The 22,407-nt window shown below is 47.5% G+C and overlaps 2 long non-coding RNA genes across 2 annotated transcripts; both read left to right on the forward strand.

The window, feature by feature from the left end:
• The first annotated feature begins 4,824 nt into the window (after nucleotides 1-4,824).
• On the forward strand, nucleotides 4,825-20,396 carry LOC309645509. The gene is made up of 3 exons (XR_014254930.1): nucleotides 4,825-5,039; nucleotides 5,353-16,439; nucleotides 19,065-20,396. It is a non-coding gene; the product is annotated as an uncharacterized lncRNA (long non-coding RNA).
• A 19-nt stretch (nucleotides 20,397-20,415) lies between these two features.
• Nucleotides 20,416-22,057, forward strand: LOC309645583. The gene is made up of 2 exons (XR_014254970.1): nucleotides 20,416-21,320; nucleotides 21,410-22,057. It is a non-coding gene; the product is annotated as an uncharacterized lncRNA (long non-coding RNA).
• Nucleotides 22,058-22,407: the final 350 nt, after the last annotated feature.

A 22,407-nucleotide genomic window follows, 5' to 3' on the forward strand; every position in this document is an offset into this window, starting at 1 on the left:
CGATGCACACATTACTTTGTGTGTGCCCTCCATGAGTGGGGTCTCTGTTTCCCCCAGTCCTGTCAAAGTCCTGCAATCAATTCCCACTAGGCTTCAAAGTCTGATTCTCTATGAATTCCTCCTCCCATTGCCGGACCCCCAGGTTGGGAAGCCTGACATGGGGCTCAGAACCTTCACTCCAGTGGGTGGACTTCTGTGGTATAAGTGTTCTCCAGTCTGTGAGTCAGCCACCCAGCAGTTATGGGATTTGATTTTACTCTGATTGCGCCCCTCCTACCGTCTCACTGTGGCTTCTCCTCTGTCCTTGGACATGGGGTATCCTCCTTGGGGAAGTCCAGTGTCTTCCTGTCAATGATTGTCCAGCAGCCAGTTGTGATTCTGGTGCTCTCGCAAGAGGGAGTGAGAGCACGTCCTTCTACTCCACCATCTTGGTTAATCTCCCCAGAGTGACTCAGTTTTATATATATCAATATGTATATATGTATATATATAGAATATATACCATATATATATATATATATATATATATATATATATATATAATTCTTTTTCAGATTCTTTTCCCTTATAGGTTATTACAAAATATCGAGTATAGGGCTTCCCTGGTGGTGCAGTGGTTAAGAATCCGTCTGCCAATTCAGGGGACACAGGTTCGAGCCCTGGTCCAGGAAGATTCCCACGTGTTGCGGAGCAACTAAGCCTGTGCACCACAACTACTGAGCCTGCGCTCTAGAGCCCACAAGCCACAACTACTGAACCTGCGTGCCACAACTACTGAAGCCCGGGTGCCTAGAGCCCGTGCTCTGCAACAAGAGAAGCCATCGCAATGAGAAGCCCGGGCACTGCAACAAAGAGCAGCCCCGACTCGCCGCAACTAGAGAAAGCCCGCGCACAGCAACGAAGACCCAACGCAGCCAAAAATAAAATAAATTTTAAAAAAATTAAAAATATTGAAAAAAAAAATATTGAGCATATTTCCCTGTGCTATAAAGTAGGTCCCTGTTGGTTATCTATTTCATATCTAGTAGCGTGTATATGTTAATCCCAAACTGCTAATTTATCCCTTTCCCCACCCTTTTCCTTTTCGGTAACCATAAGTTTGTTTTCTATGTCTGTGGGTTTATTTCTGTTTTGTATATAAGTTCACTTGTATCTTTTTTTTTTAGATTCCACACATAAGCGATATCATATGATATTTGTCCTTCTCTGTCTGGCTTACTTCACTTAGTATGATAATCTCCAAGTCCATCTATGTTGCTGCAAATGGCTTTATTTCATTCTCTTTTATGAATGAGTAATATTCCACTCATTCATATACATACATATATATATATATATATATATATATACACACACACCCCACATCTTCTTTATCCGTTTTTCTGTCAATGGACATTTAGGTTGCTTCCATGTCTTGGCTATTGTAAATAGTGCTGCAGTGAATATTGGGGTGCCAGTATCTCTCAGATTATGGTTTTCTCTGGATGTATGCCCACGAATGGGATTGCTGGATCATATGGTAGCTTTATTTTTAGTTTTTTAAGGAACCTCCGTACTGTTCTCCATAGTGGCTGTATCAATTTACATTCCTACCACAGTGTTGGAGGGTTCCCTTTTCTCCACAGCTTCTCCAACATTTTTTTGTAGACTTTTTGATGATGGCCATTCTGACCAGTGTAAAGTGATACCTCATTGTAGTTTTGATTTTAATTTCTCTAATAATTAGTAATGTTGAGCATCTTTTCATGTGCCTTTTGGCCATCTGTATGTCTTATTTGGAGACATGTCTATTTAAATCTTCTGCCCATTTTTTGATTAGGTCATACACACACACACACACACACACACACACACACACATATATTGAGCCGTAGGAGCTATTTGTATATTTTGGAGATTAATCGCTTGTCTGTCACATCGTATGCAAATATTTTCTCCCCATCTGTAGGCTGTCTTTTTGTTTTGTTTACGGTTTCCTTTGCTGTACAAAAGCTTTTAAGTTTAATTAGGTCCCATTTGTTTGTTTTTATTAGGCCTTAAAATAGTTTTGACCCATATCCTAAAGCTGTCCACATCAAAGGCCAAAATCTGCTGTCCTAATAAAATTTATTTTCAGGTGTCTGAATAGGACTTGTATACCTCGACATCTGCTCTACGTGTTTTCCCCTGACCAGGTGCTCCCTGGCGTCTTTCAGGCAGTTGACACTTATTGAGTGATTACCATTTGTCAAGCACTGAGGCTAAGCACCTGATATGCAATATCTCAGTCCTCAAACAGCTCTATGAGGTAGATATGATCATTATATCCTCTTTACAGATGAGAAAAATGAGGCCAAGAGGAGTAGAATGACTTGTCCAAAATCCAAGGCTGATATATAATGGGCAAAGGATTCAAATCCACATCAGTCTGGCCCCAAAGCAACATTCTTGTCCAGTACTTTCAGTACAATCTTGATTGCTTTTATCAACAGACCTTTACAATAACATCTGTGATATGATAACTATTACCAGCTATCCAATAACAAAACAACAGACTCTTTTATGTTTCCTTTGCCTGATATATCAGTTGTTTCATATTTGAGGGGAGGCCAAGTGACATTCCTTTAGTGACTATTATTTTAGCCAGTCTCATTCCCGTCTAAAGATGTTTGTGATGAATTTCTGACACATCTATTTACTCAGAGTCTACTCATGTCCAACAAAGCAGGAACATAATAAGACTATATGGATTTAGGACTTAAAATCTATACCTGTAGAGAAGAAATGCCCCTCTCAATCTGCAATACCTGAAAAAGTTCTACCACCCCCAGTAGCAACAAGCACACCACATCTAATACTATTCCCCAATAAATGGAAGTAGAGATCCTTAGAGAAATGGCTGATTCTAGGACTGAAGCAGGAAATATACAAGATGAGCCTAGAGTTCTCATAGTGCCATAATGTAAGGAAATTCTTAAAAAAAGAAATGATGGGGGCACGTCAAATGGTCACAGGAGCCAGCTAAAGAGCATCCAATGGCCAAAATAGGAATAAGTTGAGCAAACAAAATTTAAACAGTGATTTTGGATTATAACCCAAAGTATAAAATAAATGTCAATGAGTGTTTGCTGATATAAATAAATGATTGTGTAAATAAATAAATGGAGATGAGACAGTCTCCCCTGCAGAAGTCCAATAATGTGTGTAGATGCTCCACCCTCAAGGAGTGAAGTATAACCCCCCCCTCCTTAAGTGTGGGCTGCACATAATAACCTCCTTCCAATGAGGACAGTATGGGGGGCAGGGGAGAGTAACTTCACAGTGGATGAACCTGACAAACATTCCCTTTGTCCAGGTGATGGAGGTCAAGGTCAACAGTGGTAAGTCATGTGGGTAGTATGTACCCTTGGTATGTGATAAAAATGGCACTTTACCTCTGTGGTCTTCTTCCCAAAAACCCAAAACCCAGTCTAATCATGAGAGAAATATCAAACAAATCTCAATTGAGGGACATTTTACAAAATGCCTGCTCAGTATTCAAAATGGTCATCAACACTTTGCTGTACAGCAGAAACTAACACAACATTATAAAGCAACTATACGCCAATAAAAATTAATTTAAAAAAAAATGGTCATCGAAAAAACAGAAGTCTGAGAAACTGTCCCAGCCTAGAACAGCCTAAAGAGACATGACAACTACAAGTAAGGTGGTGTCCTGGGTGGGATCCTGGAACAGAAAGGGCACATCAAGGCAAACTAAGGACATCTGAATAAGTATGAACTATAAATGTGTCAGTATCAGCTCATTAATTGTAACAAATATTAATACTGTAAAATAATAATAAGGGAAGGTATGTGAGGAGTGTATGGAAACTCACTCTACTATCTTCCCAATTTTCTGTAAATCTAAAATTGTTCTAAAAAATAAAGTTTATTTTTTAAAAAGCGCTACCCCTCCTTGAGCTCATATCCCTTCTGGTTATAACAGCTCATGAAAGATATTCAGGCATGTCCATCACCGTTTCCACAAAGGCCAACAAGACCTATGTGTGAATCTCTTCCCCCACATACACAGGAGCATTTGCTCCCAAATAAACCCTGTTCCCACTGCCGACCCCATGAAAGCGGAATTGAAAACTGGAATCTGTCCCCAGGGTTGTTTCATAGGTGTTTATTCCATACTCATTCAGTAGATGTTTACTGAGCCCCTCCTGGGTGCCGGGCACATGCTAGATGCTCATAACTCAAGGTAAACACAACTTCCCTGCTCTCTATCCACATGGAGTCCACACCACAGTGGGGAACAGACACTAAACAAGGAAATGCCATAAGTCACCTCTCAGATATCATGACAGTTACAGAGAAGGGAAAGTGCAGGCTGCTGGGAGGGGAGGGGGGCCGTGAAAGGGCAGGGAGGCTTCTCTGAGGAAGAAAAATTAAACTGAAGCCTACAGATTCTGCTTTAAAGTAGTTTGCTCTAATTAGTTCTTGGCAACTTGAATGGCACATATGGTGTTTGTGTAGGGTACAAGAGAATCTGGTCTTGATGTTCTTGTAAGCAGAGAAAGATGGGGTTCACCTGTGTAGGTAAATGATAATTGCCTAAGTGATATTCCTCTACAAAATTAATCTTCTTTATTGTTCTCTTTAACCCCAAAAGTAAGCACCAACATCCATTTATGAAAAAATCTATGGAGACAATAAAATGATCAGTGTTTGCCAGGGGTTAGCAGGGACTGAGGTATGAATAGGTGGAGCACAGAGGATTTTTAGGGCAGTGAAAATATTTGGTATGATACTGTAATGGTAGACAAATCATTATACACTCGTCTGAACCCACAGGATGGACAACACCAAGAGTGAACCCAATGTAAACTATGGAATTTGGGTGATTGTGATGTGTCCATGTAGGTTCATTAGTTGTAACAAATGTCCACGCTGGTGTGCGATGTTGTAATGGGGGAGGCTATGCATGTGGTGGGGGCAGAGGGTATATGGGAAACCTCTGTACCTTCCACTTGATTTTGCCATGAACCTAAACTGCTCTTTAAAAAAAAAAAGTAGGGGGCTTCCCTGGTGGCGCAGTGGTTGAGAGTCTGCCTGCTAATGCAGGGGACACGGGTTCGATCCCTGGTCTGGGAAGATCCCATATGCCGCGGAGCAACTGGGCCCGTGAGCCACAACTACTGAGCCTGCGCGTCTGGAGCCTGTGCTCCGCAACAGGAGAGGCCGCGATAGCGAGAGGCCCGCGCACCGCGATGAAGAGCGGCCCCCGCTTGCCGCAGCTGGGGAAAGCCCTCGCACAGAAACGAAGATCCAACACAGCCAAAAATAAAATAAATAAATAAAATTAAAAAATAAAATAAAATAAAGTAGGGACTTACCTGGTGGTGCAGTGTTTAAGAACCCACCTGCCAATGCAGGGGACACGGGTTCGATCCCTGGTCCTGGAAGATCCCACATGTCACGGAACTAAGCATGTGCGCCACAACTACTGAACCTGCGCTCTAGAGCCCGCAAGCCACAACTACTGAAGCCTGTGCACCTAGAGCCCGTGCTCTGCAACAGGAGAAGCCACCGCAATGAGAAGTCCGGGCACTGCAATGAAGAGTAGGCCCCGCTCACCGCAACTAGAGAAAGACTGCGTGCAGCAACAAAGACCCAAAGCAACCAAAAATAAATAAATAAAATAAGTAATTTTTTTAAGTATTTTTTTACAAAAAGTGAGCACTATAAAAGATTCAATTAACATAGAAATGTACACTGCATAAAATGAAAAAAGCAAACCCTGATCAATTCCTTATCTTTGAATGAGCCATTACAATTAATCCTCATCTTTGAATGAGCCACTACAATTATAGTCTAGATTGTTCCTGTGTATGTATCTATCTACATGTGTGTATCTACCTATATGCTTTTGCAGAAATGAGATCATAGAATGCATAGTTTTGTAAATTTTTCCATTGACAAGCCTATCTTGGACATCTTCACTTGGTGGTACAACTAGGTTTACTCATTTGTCCTAACAATGACATTCTTTCCTTCTTTAAACAATTCCCTATTGATGGTCATTTGGATTGTTTCTTATTACCAAAAAAACAAAAGAACGCTACACTGAACTTATTTGTATATTTATTACTGTGATCTTTCTTGAATTTTTCTAAAGGGTAAATTGCTGGAGCAAAGAGTATACACATTATATATATTTTAATAAATATTGTCAAGTTTTTCTCAATTTTGCATCAAATTAACACTCAACAGCATATGAGAGTGCCAGTTTCCCTAAACCCTAATCAACCTTCAGTAATCAGTAATCAACCTTGTTAATTTTTTAATTTTACCAATCTCTGTGAAAGTAGCGCATTGTTTTGATTTTCATGCCTTAAATATTAGAAAGTTTAAAAATTCTAGTATCTGTTAAATGGCCAGTTGTATTTATTCTTCTGACTCTCCATATTCTCTCCATACTTTACTATTGGATTGTTAGTCTATTTCTTATTTATTTATAAGAGTTCCTTGTATACTGTGGAAAATAGCTATCTGTCTACTCTGTGTAGGGAATACATTTCTCCAATGAGTCCTTTTTCTTTGTTTATTCCCTCTCCCACTCCCCCATCAGGGACTCTGAATGGCTAGAAGCCGTCTTTGATTTAAGGCAGGGATAAGGTTTTGTGGGAAAGACAGCCATCAAGTAGGAGAGTGTCTCAGTCTTAAACACCCGCATCTCCTCAGGTCACTGGCGGAAACTGTAGTCTGTGGTGCTCAGCTGTGTGGGGAAGATATTGGAAGGGAAACCATGATTGTGATGAAATGTGACATTCTGCAGTGAGCGGAGTGAGGGAGTCTATGCTGGTGAGTCAGTGGGTTTGTTGGCCGATAGGGAGAGTGACATGTCACAGCTTTAGGAAGAAGTGTTCCAGGTAGCCCGGCCTGGAAAATGCAGTGCTGACCACCAGCTGCTGGGAGCCTCGGATTACTGTGCAGCTCAGGGCCACGTCAGGCCTCTCCCAAATGCAGGTCCTCCCCGAATGCAGACCACCTACCCACGGCAGTCCCAGACCTACCAGACTACAGCCCTAAGGGCTGGGGATGGTCTGTACAGGAGGAAGCTCTAGCAAAGAGAAGCCAGGTCTTTATAAAGAAGGGGGAGCTTGTCCCAAAGGCTGGGACAGGTTCACTGAGAGGCTGAGAGGCATGGAGGAGACCATGGTCCCAGCTGACCCCAGAATCAGAAGAAACTGCGGCAAGTCCTCCTGGGGCCCCAAGGTCATCATGGAGGACAGGTACCACACCGAGGTGGCAAGAGTCCTGTTTGGCATTTTTTGTTTCAAACAAAAAATGAAAATTAGGTCTATTGCATCTGTTCTCCAAGGAACACCCCACCTTCAGTTCAGCTCCTGCAATGACAGACCCACCTTTACATTCTGAAGATCTCCAGGGGGTCCAGCTCCAATTGTGGCTCTGGGCTTTTTAATTTCTGGAAGGCAGTTCTTCCAGGGTATCTTTAAGAAATTTGAAAAAAGTTGTTGCCACGGGAGTTTCAATGATGCTAATCAATTTTCTGGCTATCTCCTTCAGGCCACTGTCTGGTGGCATCATGCCTAAGAAAGGGGCCTCAGCTCTAATGACTTGGAAAATATCAGCAGCCTGTGGGAACTGGTGGTTAACGTGAAATCTGTGTGACGTTGAAGGCCTCCATCTAGCAGACTACAGAGTCCCCTATCCAAACCAGTCAGCTGGGTATGTTCCAGAAGGTTAGATGTGTTCTATGGCCATGTGTGCGGTATATAATTATGCCTTCCAGGAGATTTCTTTCAAATGTAACTTCCCAAATACATAGAGATGGTGTTGATAGGTACCCACACATATGCACACCTGTAATATTTCAACATTCAGAAGGACAAGATCAAGAAACTTTTAAATGAAAACAGTCTATGAAGACCATTTTTAGGAGCCACTTTAAAGATCCTTACAACAGTTTCATGAGGTCTGTCCTTATTAACATCGTCATTGGGATCATGAGAAATCGGAGGTACTGAGAGGTTGGGTAACTTACCCAGCTTCACACAGTGGGGGAGGGGAAAGCCAGGATTTCAACCCCAGCAGGTGCCCAGCTGTGAGTGCTCAAGATGAGAACCAGGTGGGAAGTGCCCTACAGGTTCCAAAGCACTGCCCATTGTTCACCTCAGGCTGTCTCCAAACTGACCTGAGAGGCGAGGATTCCCCACTCTACAGAGAAGAAAACCAGCTCAGAGAGGTGAAGAAGTGAGGATGGAAAGGGTGCTTGATACAAAATTGTGGCAGCTGGGTTTGATATTGGCATGTGGTCTTCTCTCAGTCCTTCAAAGCAGTCTTACTTCCAGGGAAATGCTACAGAGCTGGGCATTTCCCCCTGAATGAACCCCAGCCCCAGGAAAGCCCCTGTGTCCCATCCCCAGGCAATCTGCCTTCACCTCTCAGAGTCTGTCTCAAGGGGTGAGGCAGAAGTTCCCCCACTCTCCTCTTTGAAGCTGTTTCACCTCAGAAGTTTCTCATTTGGATCAAGAACTCAGATCTGAAACATAGGCTCCTCAAGGCTCCCCCTTCTCAATGGTAACCCGCCCCACTCTTAGCCCAAAATAATTCTCTCCCAGCCCAATCTAAGACGTGGACCTCCAGGTCCCCCCACCCTGATTCCTAGCCTAGGCCTCTCCCACATCGGCACCTTGCCCCTGATTTCTCACCCAGATCACGGATCTCTCACTCAAAATGAGCTCATTTTGCCCAGGATTTAGTTCCTAATAGCTGAATCCTGGTTTACACTTGTGCTGCCGCCCCAGCTATCAACCTGCCACCCCTTCCCCGTTTCTCTGGTTCGACCCGTGTGCTCAATCTGAGAGTGAAAGGAAAAGACTCACGGACCTCGCAGCACCACCTGCAACCAGCACCGAAGCCTCCCTCAAAGCATCCTTCCGCCCTCCCGACTGGCCGCGCAGCGCCTGGGCACTAGTGCCACCTGGCGGCTGAAGATCAAACTGCCGCTAGTGATTTCCCGAAAGGAGGCCTTCCAACAGCACTTCAACATTCTACAAACAAAACAAAAAAAAAACGTGATGAGCGCCTATTGTGTGCAGTACCCTGAATACAAAGACAGGAAGCAAAGTCATTGTCCTAGAGGAGCCCGTAGTCTAGCAGGGAGGTATAAGCAGAAATCATTTCAGCGCAGGTTGTATGTGCTACAGTACATTTTCTTTCATCTAGGAGACGATAGCAAGCAACACATGAAAACTGAAATGAAGCAGGAAGGCCTCTTGGAGGAGGCGTGCAGGATGACCCGCAAGGGGCAGGTGGAGCACACACAGACACCGGGAGAGGAAGGGGCTGCAGGAATGGGAAGAGATATAGCTTGGGGGGGCCTGTGGCCCAGGTCCCTGTTCCTGATGGAAGCCAAGGCAGATGTAAACTGGAGGAGACTGGTCCAACGTGCTGTGTGTGGGATGCAGGCTCCTGAGTCTGCATGTGAGTGCTTTAAGGATGTGAGAAATGGCGAAAGCAATGGCCTTACGGTTAATTTAAAAAGGAAAAAATGAGCTTCTCAAGCATCAAAATTTACCAGGAGCATGACAGTCTGAGGGGGAAAGGACAAAAGGGGAGTAAGTGAGCTTATTGCCTGCCTAGGTTTTCCCCAGATCCCTCCTCACACATCTCCAGGGGTTCAAGTAAGGTTGGGGGTCTCAGTGTAGGGGAGGGAAGCAAACGGGACTGGGTGGGGGAGAAATGACTCCCTCCACGGCCCCTTCCAGCCATACAACTCAGTGTGCAGAGGGCTGATGTGAATGCGGGGGACGGTGGGTCACGTGGCCAGGTGCTAACAGGATGGACTTTCACAGCAGGAGTCAAGGCAAGGGTAACGGGCAGAATCAGCAGCAGTGAGTTCCCGGCGAACCGACCACTCAGATCAAGACTCCGCCAGCCAAGAGGTGGGGTGTGGAGAAGCCCCTCATGCAGGGCAGCAGAGCCGGGCCAAGCAGACCGGGGCTGAGGCCAGGAGAGCAGGGCCAGCGGGACCCAGGGAATGTGGACAGAGCCCAGTGTCGCAGCGACATCCATGTGATGAAAACGCAGGAGAGCAGCAAGACCAATACCTTCCACCAAGAAGACTGTGGCCCCGGTCCGGCCGCAGGCGGGGTCTGTGGCCTCCACGGGAAAGGGAGCCCTGAGGCCAGGACAGCCTTTTCCACTTGTGTCCTCAGGCCTCCCACAGGCCCTTCAGGTCGTGGGTGCCAAATAAATGTTTCCTGGATGTGAGGATGATGCAGCTTCCGCCTGAAACCACCAAAGAATTCCTGTAACAGGCATCACTGAAGATAAAGGCCCCTTGGCCTCCGAGCTCACCTTTCCCCCAAAGGAATTCCTGACTCGTCAGTGCTCAGAGGCACCTGCCTGCTTTGAACTCTGCTCCTTGGCCTGCCAACCACCCAGCTCCCAGAGGTCCTAACAGCCAAGGCTGCCTCGTCCCACTTCTCCTGACCTAACCCCTTGAGCACCAGCTTCACCCCTGCCCCAGCGCGGGCCAGACCCAGGACCAGTGCAGGCTCAGGACTGGGGACAGAGATTGCGGGCTAAGAGCCTGGTGTTTCTCTCAAGCCTGAGCACAGGACTTCATCCACGGATTCAGTGAGCGCTGGTTGCCTGTCGCCCAGGCCTCTCAGCCAGAAACAAAACTGAACATTCTGGAGCTCATTCTGGTTTTCCTAGACACCACCCCAACTGGTGTTGGGGGTTCCTCCTCCTGGGAGAGTCTGCACCCACACTCAACATCCCATGAGGTCCTTAGCTCTATCCCTGGGACAGAGGGCTTACAAAAGTCCCATGTCCCCCAAGTCACTGGTGCTGGGCTGCCTGCACTCCCAGAAAACTCTAATAAATTGCTGGCACCTAACTCTTACTGCCTGTCCCCTCACTGTCAAGGCTGCTCTCACCCCTTGCCCTGTAAGAAGGGAGCAGAGTCCTTCTTCTGGAGCACAGCCCCAATCTGTGTGTCCAGCAAATCACTGAGGCCCAGCCACTGATTTCCATGTGATGATGAGAGAGCCAGGGTCACTTCCTCTTCTCTTCTTGCCAACTTCTCTTGGTAAGTTTCCCTGATAAAACCTGTCCCTTAACCCATACAAATTTTCAGGAATTCTTCCTGAGATCTAGTGTATAATGGTGGTAATCACAAAAGACTCACCTTGCAAAATGTCACAAGACACTGGAAACTGTGCAGTGGGGACACAAAGGTGATTTTTAAAGGGGGGACGAAATGAAAGAGAGGGGGGATTAAAAGCTGTTCCTGCAGATGCCTGCTCTGCCCACCACTGCCCTTCTCCAAGCCAGGAAGCTTCCCTGCTTCCCCACCTCCCTGCCTCCTACCCCACATGTTCATCTGGACTCTCCTTTCCAGATTTCATTCTCTTGCCTCAACTTCTTTGAGAAACTGTCAGAAAGTCTGGGTAGTCAACCTCCTCCGAAATACTGATGAAATCTTCCCATATCCTTGTGTAAAGATCCACCTACTGAAATGTGAAGCAGCACTGCCTTGTCAGTGAAGGGTCTTAGTGAAGAATGATGGGTGGGAGATAGAGGGGTGGGCTCTGCCTGTCTTATTCTTGAAGAAAATCCTAAGAACCCTCACAGGAGTGGGGAGCTGTGTGAACAGCAGACGATAATATGCTGAGACTGCTCTGTCCCTGGTGGCCAGGGGGACAGAATCTGGATTCCAAGTGGTGGTAAAAAGTGGTGGTAGCAGGATAGGAAGCAGATCAATACTGGGGCTGGAAGTGTGGAGAATCCTGCTTAGAAATGGAGCTGGGCCTGTGTCAGAGAGGGCGGGTAAGAATGAAACAGTATTAAATGCCTACTATGTGCAGGGCACTGTGACAGGAGCTTATATACGTTCTCCCTCATAATCCCTATAACTTAACTACCTGGTCTACAGAAATGTATGCACCTGGCTCCAGGTGACACAAGAAAAAGGCTCCTGGACCCTAGAGAATATCATACTAAGTGAAGTAAGACAGAGAATGACAAACATTATATAATACCACTTCTATCTAGAATCTTAAAAAACAATACAAACAATAAATAAATAAAAAATAAATTAAAAAACAACAATACCTGTAAAAATGGTACAGATGAACCAGTTTGCAGGGCAGAAGTTGAGACACAGATGTAGAGAACAAACATATGGACACCAAGGGGGGAAAGCCGCAGGAGGTTGGGGATGGTGGTGTGCTGAATTGGGAGATTGGGATTGACATGTATACACTGATGTGTATAAAATTGATGACGAATAAGAACCTGCAGTATAAAAAAACAAACAAACAAAACAACTAATACTAAACTTTCATTGGGTTATTTGTATGGAAATATGTTAATATAAATGTTTCAGACATTACATGAAATTTCTAAAAATCTTATATGTTCCTGGTATAATGTTATAAGTAATAATCCTAGTTATTACTTTAAAATGTATATCTCAGAAATAACTAATTTTCTTGTCAACTGCATTATTATGAACTTTCATCAAATCTTTAACCGTGGTCATTTTTAAGTCTTTTGTCATTTACAGACAGTTCTGGGTGTACTCTGACGCTTTTGCAAATATGTTCCTATAAAAGGGCTTCATCCTCAAGAAATTCATGGAAAAGACTCTGACAAGTACAGGTTTCTGGTAACTGACTGTACTGCTGAACTGAATGAATAAGCATTTTCAAAACTCTAATGAAAAACTGATGAACTCATAAAAGTGCTAACAAAAGACCAAGATGGAAAAATTAATTACATGGGACTGAGTGAACTGATGAGGATGAGTATAATTTTCGTGACTTTCTGTTTGAATTAAAAAAGAAAAATCCCAAAAAAAAAAAACAATACAAATGAATGTCTACACAAAACAGAAACAGACTTGCAGACATAGAAAACAAACTTATGATTACCAAAAGAGAAAGGGATACAAACTACTACACATAAAATAGACAAGCAGCAAGGATTTACTGTATAGCACAGGGAACTATATTCAATATCTTGTAATAATCTATAATGGAATATAATCTTCAAAAAAATAATGGAATCACTTTGCTGTACACCTGAAACAAATACAGCATTGTAAAGCAAGTATACTTCAATTTTCAAAAAATGAACAACAACAAAATAAAAGAAGACAGGAAGAGGGTAAAGTAGAAAGAAAAAAAGAAAAGGATCCCGTAACACTGGGTGAAAGAAACCAGAGAGGAGAGAACACAAACTCTGTGCCTTCACTTGTGTGAATCCCCAAAACAGGCAGCATAAACCACCATGTTCATGGATGTCTACTGAGGTGGTCAAACTATGGAGAAAAGCAAGTGCTTATCTCTGGGGAGGGGGGGCCTTGTGATTTTTAAGGGACACACAGAGACTCCTGGGGCACTGGGATGTTCCATCTTGTGACCTTAGGTGCTTACATTGAGTACTTCTTTATAATAATTCATTAAGCTATACATTTATTGCTATATACTTTGTGTGTGTTATTTTTCACAGTCAAAAAGTCTTTAACAAAAGAATATTGTGGATAACTGTTGGGCATTAAGTGTTTCCAGTATTTGGGGGATTTTGTTAGGATTCATCACAGATGTGGGTAATGAGACAGATGGTATGAACACTTTACAGCTCTTGATGCATATTGCAGACCCTATGTGGTCTCACGGTTTAATTTGCATTCCTATGACTACTAGTAAGTTACAACATGTTCTCAAATGTTTCTTAGTTGGTTGTATTTTTTATTTTGTGAATGACCTATACATATCTTTGAATATTACCCTTTGGGGAAATCCAGTCATGTTTGGGATGCTGAATCCTCGGCATTTTGAGGGCAGAGAGGTGTCCATGGAGAGGAAGATACTAAAGATACCAAAGGGGCGGGGGTCACCGGAGGGCGCAGCTGATGTCCCTTCCCCAGGCTGCAGACGCAGAGCTGTGAGAATCCTTTCTGTTTGGCTCCACGCATCCTGTGTCTCCTGAAGCAGCTCATGGGACAGGTCCTGGGGATGCAGTGAGCAGACTTCACATCTGCCTGAGAGGAGCAGGTCCAGAGGGGCAGCAGACAAAAGAAAACAAGGCAACTGAGACACAGGGCTGGATGGGACACACACAGTGATGGAGGGTAGACAATACACACAGGCAGGGTTGGGGAAACGAGCACTTGAGCTGGGCCAGGAAGGAGTGTGGAGAGGGGGGGATGGGGGCGGGGGAAGCTGAAAGAACTGTGAGCAAATAGAGAACTGCGTGGAATAGGTGAAACGTCGGGCACGTTTGAGACTAGTCTGGAGACACTGGAAGAGACCACAAAGGCCCTGGATGCCACACGCAGAGTTAAGATTTATCTTGTAAGTCAGCATTTCTAAAGTGTGTGATGTCAGAATGCTAATTTAGCAGAACAGTTAGGGCTTTTGCTTGATAAAAGACAGAAGGAATGTGAATCCCATGGTCATACATGTTGTGAAATACCAGACTGAAGAATTTAAATTAATGTTCCCACTGGAGTAGGGGCTATGAATATCTCAGAAGGGATCAGTCTGTACATTTCCTAAACTTCTCTGATCTCTGCCTACCTTTCTGGAGGAGCATTTCTCAGAACTGATGCTCCATGGAGCACGCTGAGAATTTCTGACATGGGTAAATTGGGTGTCAGTTTGTGAACACAGTGAGTGCAGGAGCCAAGCTATGTTGTATTCTCTCCACAATCCTCGCCTTCTTCTCGCCCTCCCCACCTGTGAAAGCTCATCAGCAATGTGATCCTTTCGATGAATCCCTATTTTAGTAGCACAACCACTTCTACTCACTAAATATGAGCTATTAGGGCAAAACTTTTTCTTGGTCTACTTAGGCTGCCGTAACAAAATGCCAGAGGGAATTCCCTGGCGGTCCAGTGGTTAGGACTCCATGCTCACTCTGCCGTGGGCCCGGGTTCAATTCCTGGTTGGGTAACTAAAATCCCACAAGCCACATGGCCAAAAAAAAAAAAAAAAGAGAGACTGGGTGGCTTAAACAACAGAATTCTCATAGATCTGGAGGCTGGAATGTCCAAGACCAAGGTGCCAGCTGATTCACTTCCTGGTGAGAGCTCTCTTCCTGGCTTTCGAAGGCCACCTTTGTGCTCTGTCCTCACATGGCAGAGTCAGACAACTCTCTGGTTTCTCCTCATAGGAGGGCAACTAATCCCATCATGAGAACCCCAACCTTATGACCTCCTCTAAACCTGATTACCTCCCAAATGCCCCGTCTCCAAAACCATCAAATAGGGGGTTAAGGCTTCAACATATGAATTTGGGGGACACAACTCAATCCATAACAACCTGTCTGCCCCCAGTCCAGACCCTCCTCAATGGTACACTCATTCCTTCAACAAACTGGTAACAAACTTCTACTATGTGCCAGTCACTGCTCCAGGTGCTTAGGATACACCCATGAATGAATCCAACAAAACCCTCTACCCTCATCATTCCATTAGAAGGAGGAAGACACTACACAACAGTCATGATAAATAAGGAAATGGTATAGTGTGTTAGAAGGTGATAAGGGCTCTGGGACAAGCAGGGTAGGGCGGATCCAGACCTGGGAGAGTGGTTTTAATTTTACATCGGAAGGTCAGAACAGGCTTCATCAAAGGAAAGACTTTTGAGAAAAGACTGGGAGGAGGTGACAGAGTGGACATCTTAAGAAATAGCTTTCTTGGTGGAGGTGACAACCCTTGTAGTGGCCCTCAGGGGGGACCGTGCCTGGTGCGTTCCAGGAACAGCAGGCCAGCGTGGCTGGAGCAGATGTGAGTGCGGGCAAGAGGGGAAGGAGATTCTGAGATCAGAGAGGTAACGAGGAGCCAGATCAGATCCATCTTGACCTGGAATCTCGGGCTGCCGATGCCAGAAGGGGCCTCAAAGACTGCATGAGAACCCACCACTTGCTGGTCAGGTGAGAAAACGAGGTGGACAGAGTCGATGGGCACTGGAATAGAACTTGGTTCCTGTACAGTTTCTCAAAGCCAGGTCTTGCTAGTGAGGACCTTGCCTGGGTCCTGTGCAGGGCTGTGCTCTCCTCTCGGTCCAGGACAGACCACCCCGGTGGCCACAGCAGCAGGGCAGGGAGACTGGGTGGCTGCCGCTGCAGCACTGTCCACCAGGGGGCGCTGGCCCAGCGCGCAGCTTCTCCCTTCATCCCCGGAAACTCCCTGATCTTGGCTCCGCAGAGCTGTCGCCACCTGGCTCTGTCCCCACCTCCAGCCCACGCAGCGGCTCCTTCCCACCCAGGCTTGCCCCCTTTGTCTCAACCAACCTCCCTGCCTCTCCTTCTCCCCCTCCCCCTCGCCCTCCCCCCTCTTCCCAAGCTACCGGGTGGGACAGCCCAGCTCCAAGAAGAGCTCTGAGAAGGGGACCCCATCTGGCTTTTGAGGGGCGGAGGAGTGGGAGGTGAGGAGGGGGTGGCGGAGGGCGGGGCGGGGCGGGGGGGAATGTGCACAGTCACCAGTGTTGTCTGCCCTGCTCCCCGGGGGCTGGCTCTGGCTCTCTCCCGGTTGTGTTTGCTGCTGGGGGGTCCCCAGGGGCTCATTTGGAGCCCGGGAACTGGGCAACCGGGGAGTAAGGGCAGAGGCGAGATTCGGAGAGGAGAGCGGGGCCTCTGCCCGCCAGAGCCCCTGGGAAAGGAGGCCGCTCCCCCCCAGCCCCACTCGCAGGGCTTATCACCTGCCACAGCCTCGGAGAGGCGGAGACCGAGGCACCGGAGAAAGACTTCCAGGCACCCTCCTTCCCTGCCCCCGGTGCCCGATGTGTCAGGACGAGGCCGGGGTGGACTGTGCCCGCACGCCGCTCTGCTCCAGGCCACCCTGGGTCCTGCAGGGCTGCGGCGGGCGGTGCTGCCGCGGCCCCTTATCGACGCCCTGTGCCCAGGCCACACCCGCCTGGCACACACACCCAGCGGGGAGAGGAGAAACGTCCAGAGAGCCCCTACCCCACCGCTGCACAGGCCGGGGACGGGAGGGAAAGCCAGGACGGCTGATGCGGGCGGGGGGGGGGTGGGGGGAGGGGGGGTCGGCGCCGAGTCTCTCTGCCCCACTGTCCCCAGCGTCTCCTGCGTCCTCTTCCGCCACCCTGACCGCGCTCTCTGGGCCTCTGAGGCCTAAACCCCCAGACCTGAAGAGCAGAGGTCAGCGGGAGTCCCCAGCTGACCAGGGAAACAGGCTTCTCCCCTGAACCTTGGTCTTGCTCAGCAGCTGGCCCGAGGCCAAGGGCAAGGTTTCCCCTCTCCAGAGGAAGACTTCCTGCTGGCCAGAGGCCGGGGAAGTCCCAGAAGCCGAGCTTCCCCTGCCCTCCAGGGACTCACACCCGGCCAGGCCAGGCCGGGGAGCTGCTGGGCCCTCCCACAGCAGAGCGGGGCCGGGGGCGGGGGGAGGGGCTGAGGGCCCGGGGGGAGGGGCTGGGGCGGGACCGGGTGAGAGAGGGGCTGGAGGGACGTCAGGGAACAGGGTCAGAAGCCCAAGAGGGAGGGAGAGGGGCCCTCGTTCACCCCTTCACTTCTGGGTATGTATGGGGTTGCATCACTGGCATCCCGCTCAGGGGAGGGGCTGAGGGCTGGCCGGACAGTGGAGGGAGGGGAAGGGAGGGGGCTTGGAGACAGGGAGGGGCGGGTGCCCGATTTGTCTGTCAGAACCGGGAGGAAGGGATCGTGATGGGCTAAGGGGAGGGAGGAGACAGCTGGCAAGGCCCACTCTTCCCCAGGCGCTGGGACTGGTGGTCCCGCCCTCCCCCCTTCACAGTCGGCTGGGGTGGGAAGATGGGGAAGGGAGGAAGGAGAGTGAGAGAGAGGGGTGTCCACGTGGCAGAAAGCGAAGCCCCCGCAGGAGAGAAGGCAGCGTGCATGGGGTGGTGCTGGGCATTAGAATGGTTATTCTTGTCCTGTTTCCCTAGAGATCTCCTTCGGGCCCCCTCACAACAGCTGTGATGTATTCCTCCTCCAGCTCCCCTGCTGACGGCTTAGGGGACCAGGCCCAGAATCCCAGCCAAGGGCAGGAAGCCTAGTCTTCCCTGCAGTGAGCACCCCCACCCCACATTCTGTCTCCCTCCTTTGCAGCTAACTACCCTCCTGACCAAGCTGAGCCTCCTCCTCCAGGAAGCTCTCCTAGACTGACCTCCCCACACTCCCTCATTCCAGGCTCTTCTTCAATCCGGCCACAATGGCCAGACACCCTTTCCTCTCCTGGGCGCTGATAGATGGCTGTGTAAGTGTTCTAAGCCCTGTGGTTTCCTGGGTGTGTCTCGGGTCTCCCATTAGTAACAAGTCCAGGGCAGGGACCTTGACGTCTGGTCACAAGCCAGTCCATGTGGGGAGGGGGTGGGGGAGCCGCCAGTGGATTTTCACAGCCCCGAATCCTAATTAAAGGGTCCCCATCTCTCCATCACAACCTGCCTAAGTCTGACCTTTGCATCTCCCCTTCCCCACTTTCTTCTCAAACCCAAGCCATCAGCCTCTCCCAACTTCCGGTTTTCAGTTAACAGGTCCACACTTCTCCCACCCACCCAGGCTGGAAACCTGGAGTCATCTTGACTCCTTCCTCCGACAGCCCAGATACAGGCTCACATCCAGCCCTGCCTTTTCCAGCGCTCCAACTCCAGTCACCTCACTTCATCTCAAGTCAGCAAGCATTCTTGATCACCTGCCAGGGCCTGACTGGTGTCAGGTGCTGGTACACAAAAGATGAGTAAGGCCCAGGCCTTGCCCTCGAGGGCGTCACCGCAGTGTTAGTCGCACTATAATAAGTCCTATACTGGAAGCACAGAGAGCTTTGGAGTTGGAGAGATGCATTTCCACTGGGGACATGAGAAAGACAGTCTGGACTCACCAGTGACTGGCTGGGTGGCCTTGGACAAGTTACTTAAGCTCTGAGCCTTTGTTTCCTCAACAACAATAGGGGAATGATAAAAACCCTTGCAGGACTTGGGAGGATTAACTGTAATAACAGCTAACATTTGTTAGCTCTCATTAGGTACCAAGCCCTCTCCTAAGTGTTTTATAGGTAACAGGTCATCTTGTCCTTGCAGCCCCCTGTGAGGTAGGGGACGCCATCATCCCTATTTTCAGATGAAGAAGCTGAGGCTCGGGGAGGTTAAGCACATTGCCGGAGTGAGCCCAGCTAAAAAGGACTGATGCCGGGATTTGATGCAAGACATTGTTTCATAACGATCATACTCACCTATGCAAGTTTATTTTCAAAATAATTATAATAATAACTAACTTTTTTCTTCTTTTTTTTTTTTTTTGAGCTCTACTCTGTGCCAGGCTCTATGTTGATAACTTTACTTGCATTTAATCCTTAGAACAACCTTAAATGGCAGATATTATCGTATTGTAAGAAAAAAGAGGCTCAGAAAGGTTAAGTAATGCCCCAGGTCATGCAGCTAGGTCCCTGGAGAGTTAAACTTGACCCCAAGTCTGTCCAACACCAGAGTTTTCTCTTCTGCCCTGCACCCTCCCGTGGCTCAGCCTGTCTGCTCACCTTCCGAGCTCACACAGTCACCATGCTTGTTAATGTCCACCCCCCACCAACTCTCCACATCACCTCTGATTCTGAACACCTCCACAGCTCAGATTCCCACCCACCATTCAAGGCCCAGCGTTTCTGGAAGCCCTCCACACTGATTCATTCAAGCCCACCCTGGCGTCTCTTCCAGACAGCACGTAGCACATTTGTGGCATGTATTTTGACACTTGATCATAGTTAAATGACAGTGTAATTATATATTATTTGGCTTTGTCTTCTAATTATTTAATATTTAGAAACCGTATATCCCCAATCAGTGCAAAACTTCCTTGAGTGCAAGAAGCTTAACTTTCCCTTCACTTATTCTGTCTCCTCCCCCCCCCCCACCCCATCCCTTCGAAGACTGCTAGGCACACAGCAAGTGCTCCTTAAATAAACAGAGATGTAAAAGGCATTGAGGAGGCAGGAATTCCTAGATGATTAATCACCTTCGTATCTTATTGTACGGGTGCATATCTATACAATATGTAACCCCGGGCAGACAAGCATAAACCTCACCTGAAGGCAGCTTCTCCCTAGGATTCTGGGAGCTAGGATCCTTTGAGGATAGATCAACCAAAGGACAGCTTTACTGTCTCCTCCCCACTGGCAGTGCCAATTCCTTGTCCTTCCCTCCCTATCCTCCCTGGATGAGGGTGCTAAGAGATTTACCTGAGGGGAGGAGAGGGGTAATGGTGGGACAGAGAGGGCACACAGGGGCCGCTGACAGCACTTAAGCCCAATGTGTCTGACCCTCCTGTGTCTCTGCAGTGACCCACACAATCAGGCCGGGTTTCGGGACTTGGTAACCCACACAGAGGCACAGCGTCCAGCCCTCAGAAGGTCCCCGCAAATGAAGGTGAAAACATAGCCTGGGCTCCTTCCTGGCTCTGCCACTTATGAGTGACAAGGGAGTTATGGGGCAATTTGCTGACCTCTCTCAACAGGCTCTTAGCTTTGTCTTACAGTTCCATCGTTTCCTCATCTATAATGAGCAGATTCCCCTTAGTGTTTCCACGAGGGCCACGTGAGAAGATGCATGTAAAGAGCTTCATGCAGTGCCTGTCGCATTGTAAGCACTCAACACAGGGCAGCCATCGTGGGTGCTGTTGTGATTATTGCTGAGATGGGAGACACAGATGGGAGTTGCGAATGTACATGGAGCTGGTAAGAGCTGGAGGTTTGGCCTTGGGACCAGACAACTCATACTTGGGGTCCAGAGATCAGGGAAAGAGCTCCTAAGGGTCCAGGCCTCCCGCCATTATTAACTACCCTTTCCCTCCCTCCACTTTTCTAATCATACCTCTCCTGCCTCCTCAGCAAGGGTTGTGCTCTATCTCCAGTAGTTTTCTTATCATGTCTTCAACATAAGCATTGCTTGTCTCTGCTTCCGAAACTTTGCACAAAACATTCTTTCCTAGATAATTCTCCCTCACTCCTTCCCAATACATGCCTATCACCTCCTCCAGGAGGCCTTCTTGACTCGGCCTCTCTACTCCTCTCCTTGATTTCAGGGGCAGCCTCACCTTGCAGTCGCTCAGACCTTGCTTAGTCATGGCCTCCCGCCTCCCCACCCACTGGAGGAAGCAGATGCCATATCCCCCATCTTGAATGTAAATGCCTGAGGGCAGACACCTGGCCCCTTTGAAATTCTCCCCACTGCATCAGAATGCCTCTTTCTGAGCTATGAGCTCCGTGCAAGCCCACCTCTCCGTGCTCCGTTTTCAAAGACAGTGAAACACACCTGCCCCTTCTCACCTTCTCAGAGTGATGGAAGGTAACTCAGAAAAGAAGGCTGAACATCTGGGAATCAGGGTTCCAGAGAACAGCAAGATAATCATGATTTAAATGTGCTTCTGTCCTCAGCAACAGGGGTGAAGGAACATCATGGTGCAGTAGAAAAATCCTTCTGGAAAAGAGCCTAGGAGAGCCAGGATCTGATTCCAGCTCCACTCCTGACATGTTGGGTTACCTGAGCAAAGAACTTCTCCGTGACTCAGTTTTCCTGAGTGCTGAGGCTGGTGCCTAGACATCCCAGACTGCATATGGCTGGCCCTTCCAAGATCCCTTGGGCTTGGGCGAAACTTTTATTTGTCCACTTATGATTGTAGGAAAATAGAGCTGGCCCTAAATGAAACTGTCAAGATCTGAAAACTATGTTTTACAGACCTTTCTGTTCTTTCATCCCAGATCCCTTCCTCCCGCTTCCAATAGTCAGTGGGAGGAGAGGGGAAGACGCCCTCTCCCAAATATTTCCCTCATTTTTTCCATCTAAACATGAAATAATTTGAGTAGTAGAGTCTTGCAGGAGCGAGGTGAGTTTCAGTCAGTTGCCTTTCCCAGGTCAATTGAACTTTAGGCCTTTAATCAGTAATAGTGATATGACTGACTGTATTCCCTATTCCAATAATGATCTCTAAGAATATTTTGATGGAGAGATCCTAGGGAGCCCTTTATCCCTGAAATTCTTTGTGCCTATTCAAAATATTGCAAATAAACCTTATTTTGTGCTTATTTGGTTCTGTTATCTATTGCTGTATAATAAACCACCCCCAAATTTAGCTGTCTAAAACAGGAGCCATTTTATTATATCTCACAATTTTGTGGGTCAGGAACTTGGACAGGATTCACCTGGGTGATTCTTCTGCCCCACGTGGCACTGAATGGAGTTACCCAGTGGTATTCAGCTGGGGGCTCAGCTCAGCTGGAGAGTCCAAGATGACTTTTCTCATATGTGAGGTATCTTGCCTGAGATGCTGGAAAGACTGATCTTAGTTGGGTGCCTTTCCCTTTCCATGTAGTTTCAGGGTCTTTGCACATGCTTTCTCTAGCAGGGGGACCAGACTTCTTAAACGGTAGCTCAG

Source organism: Balaenoptera physalus (assembly GCF_965194825.1).
Source record: "Balaenoptera physalus genome assembly, chromosome: 1".
NCBI lineage: Eukaryota > Metazoa > Chordata > Mammalia > Artiodactyla > Balaenopteridae > Balaenoptera > Balaenoptera physalus.